General features: G+C 48.6%; 1 long non-coding RNA gene across 1 annotated transcript; it reads left to right on the top strand.

The window, feature by feature from the left end:
- The first annotated feature begins 388 nt into the window (after positions 1 to 388).
- Positions 389 to 3,054, top strand: LOC135980401 (uncharacterized). The gene is made up of 3 exons (XR_010597485.1): positions 389 to 511; positions 1,307 to 1,769; positions 2,367 to 3,054. It is a non-coding gene; the product is annotated as an uncharacterized LOC135980401 (long non-coding RNA).
- The last annotated feature ends 545 nt before the right edge of the window (positions 3,055 to 3,599 follow it).

Genomic DNA, 3,599 nt, shown 5'->3' with positions numbered 1-3,599 from the left:
GGATGTGTCTGCTCTGGGGTTGGGATCTCTGGCGGGCTCCCTTTGAACTCAAGATCTGTGGCTCTCGAGGGAGGCAAAGAAGGCCATCAGAAAATGTAATCAGTTTTGTTCCCTGCAAGGCCACAGTCCGGGCTCTATTACAGATAAGTTTTTCAAGTGCTTGTACACAAATGCTAGAAGCCTGCCTGCTTTGAGATGAAAGACAGCCTGACACTGCACTGGCCTCGGGCTGTGCCATGAAACTGAGCTCAAATAATTTGCACCCTAAGCCGGGCACACCCATGGTGCTGGGCATCAGCCCAAGTTCCAGTTAGGAGGTGGGTTTTGTTTGCTGACACTCTGCAGCTGTGTGGTTTCTGATCATTGCAAAGGAAAGGCTGTGACCCAACCTCCCCGAAATAGTTTTACTTTCAGATTCCTATTGACTCTTTATTTTTACGGCACAAGGCAAACCCAGCTGAACAGACACCTCTTTAAGAGCTGTGATCAGTTTAGCTTCCAACAAAAAAGAGTAAGTACTATACTATTAGCTATTTAAAAAGATTGGAAAACTTAAAATACAAATCTGTGGGCCAAATCCTGAATTCTCAGGAGGGGCTTGGTGGTGGTGTGGGAATGCTCCTCCGGGATCTGGGTGCAGAAGAGACTCTGTGACATACGCTTCCATTTCCATTATGGGGACATTATGGGGTGAGCCACCTTTGCAATATAATCTCTGAACCCCAAGGAGGTGGGGTTGGGAATTGCAGCTCCCCCACCCTTGACCACCAGCAGTAAGTCCACCCCCAAAATGAACACAGCCTGAAGCAGCATTAACTTTCACAGGAGCCTTTGATTTTTCACATTCCCTTTGATTTTAATACAACATCCGCAATCCTAAAAAATGGGGGTGGGGCTTAATGGGGGGGTGGGGAAATTCCATCATTCATAACTGAAATGTACAGAGACAGAGGTGAGGTGGATTGCTCAAGGGAGGGACCCTCTGCATGCAGATCTCCCCATTCCCGCTTAGAAAAGGAACAGCTGTCTCAGCAGCGTGGTCCCCACTCCCCTCAGGACATGCTGGTCTCTAACTAGCAAAACACGGCTCTAAAGATGGGTAAAAGGAGGGACAGAGCCGCAGCAGCTTGGAAACAGTGAGCCGGGAAGGTGTGAATGAGCCAGAGCTGCAGTTCAGTTTTGGCAGCATTATTGGAGTTGGCCCTGTCTCAACCCCATGGGGACTAACACCCAGTTTTCATGAACCCCAGTGCACTGCTAGAGCTAATTTCCAGTCGTTATTACAGAACTATTCCATTTTCAACAGGAAAGAGGGGAGTCTGGTGGGTCCGTCTCTCAAATTGTTGAAATGGCCAATCTCATGATAACGCACAAGGCACTTTCCTTCAGTTACTCGCTGAACTGAAGCTGCCTCTAGCAGCGTCACGAATCCTGTGTCTTCTGTCTTTTAAAAGCAAATCACTGCGGATCCTGCGATTCAGTGATAATGGCCACTGGGGACAAATACAGGATTCTATGCACCAAACGCAAAGAGCTGGTAGAAACTATTCCAAGTGATCCTGATAACATCCTGGATGAGTTACTTGCCCAGTGCATCATCACAGAGGAGGAGTACAACAGCTTCTATCAAAAAGAGAACTGAGTGATCAAAATCAGGAAGTTGTTAATTCACATACAGAAAAAAGGGGAGTCAACCTGCCAGCAATTTCTGGAGTGTTTAGAAATCCTCTTTCCTGGCATCAATCAGGATTTACAACCTTCTGGTCATGGTAAGTCAAATCTCTTTCTGTTTTATTTTTAAAAAACAACAACAACAAAAAAGAGGTAATAGCCATAATCTTTATGAGGAGAGATTAATAAGACTGGGACTTTTCAGCTTGGAAAAGAGAGGACACCCCAGCTCTCACCCTGGGCTCCTGCAGCACCAGCGCAGAGCTGTCCCTACAGAGTAAATGAGAGACCCTGGGGGGGTTGGGACTCAGTCCTCCCCACCCTGAGCCTTGCTCCCCTTTATCTCAGTCTCTTCTACTCTGGGGGTCTCCCCTGGTCAGTAGCATGAGTGTTACTGGGGCTGTGTGACCCAGGGACTTCTTGGTGCCAACTGGCAGAGGACACAGGAGTGCATTAGGATTTCCGGGATCCCCTGGGCCTGGTATCTACATACTAGTTCACCAAAGCGTGTCATGCCAGGCCTCTACTGAAAGCCTGTGTCACACTGGTCATCTTAATCACTGTACAGATACCATGTAAGGAGTTATGTATATAGACTGAAACTTATATTCTTAAGGTCTGTGACTTGAAACTGGTGAGAAAAGGTGAAAAACAGGTTTCTTTCAGACAAAAGATGTTTATCGGTCTATCTACAGGTACGCTGAGTATTGTATGGTTCACAATGGGCACCATTTACAGGCTGAGCAAAATGTTAATCAAGTGCTCACAGAGTGTTCTGGACAGGAAAAGACAAGCAGCGGGAGTTGTCCTACAAGTGCACACAATGGAGTTTTGGACAATAACTGTAGATAAAGAGACAAACTCTGCATCTTCCCACTGAGGAGACAAGAGGACTGTGTGCTTGTCTCATGAATAGAAGATCACAGCCACACCTGATTGGAAGGATTTGGGGCTTTTGCTCTTATGACAGGACAATGGCCTATTCATCAAGTTTAGGCTCGAGTGTGCATGTCATGATTTTATTTTATATGTAACCCTTTGTTTCTAATATTTCTACTTGTTATCATTTGAATCCCTGTGTTAAATAAACATACTTGCTTTCTGTGTGAACAAGTGTGAGTGCGGTGCATTAAATGGAGCTGTGTAGTGTTGTGTAACTGGTAAGATGCAGTTTGGGAACACTGGGTCTAGTAATTCTGCATGTCTGGTGGGTCAGGGGCTGGATACTCCAGGGCGATGCTCGAGGGTTGGTGGGTGCGTATCACTAACCTATACCGAGAGAGCAAGACCTGCAGAGGCCTAGAGGGGAGTGACCCCCTGGCACACACTGACTAGGCTTCCTCACGCGAAGGGCAGGTGGTAGCAAAGTGTCTCACAGCCCTGGGTATCCCTGGGAGGCATCACAGGAGAAGGGAATGGGACTGACCCAAACCCCTGGTCTCTTGCCACCTCCAGTGGCTGCAATGTCCCCCCCACCCTGGAGCAGTAGCAACCCAGTCCTTTCATGGATGCTTGTTCGCCCGTAGTTGTATCCAACAAGCAAAGTATTAACAACTTCAACAGAACTTTATTTACAGTGGAAGTCTCTTTTCCAAGCTGTAGCTGCCCACTCTGTAACTCTCCCGGTCTCCTCAACTCCTCCCCCCCCCCTTCCTGTTTCCTGTCCTTTCAGACTCCCAACAGCCAGTGCTCCCAGTTCTAATCATCACATGCAGCATCTAAACACCACACCGGCTGCCCCCTTTGTCCTGTCAGCCGAGAACTGCTCCGCCTGAGGGGGTGGGGCAGCAGCTCCCCCGGGGGCAGGGAATCAAGAGGGGGCTGAGGCTGCACAGCAAACAGTCCTATCCTGAGAGCTCGCTGCCCAGGGTAGAGGGGCCAGCTGGGGCTGATGGGGGAGTGGCAGCTGCCAGGGCCAGGGCCAGGGG

Source organism: Chrysemys picta, unplaced genomic scaffold (genome assembly GCF_011386835.1).
Source record: "Chrysemys picta bellii isolate R12L10 unplaced genomic scaffold, ASM1138683v2 scaf3073, whole genome shotgun sequence".
Classification (NCBI taxonomy): Eukaryota; Metazoa; Chordata; order Testudines; family Emydidae; genus Chrysemys; species Chrysemys picta.
The sequence above is the reverse complement of the archived record's forward strand: the minus strand, read 5'-3'. Positions and strand labels throughout refer to the sequence as shown.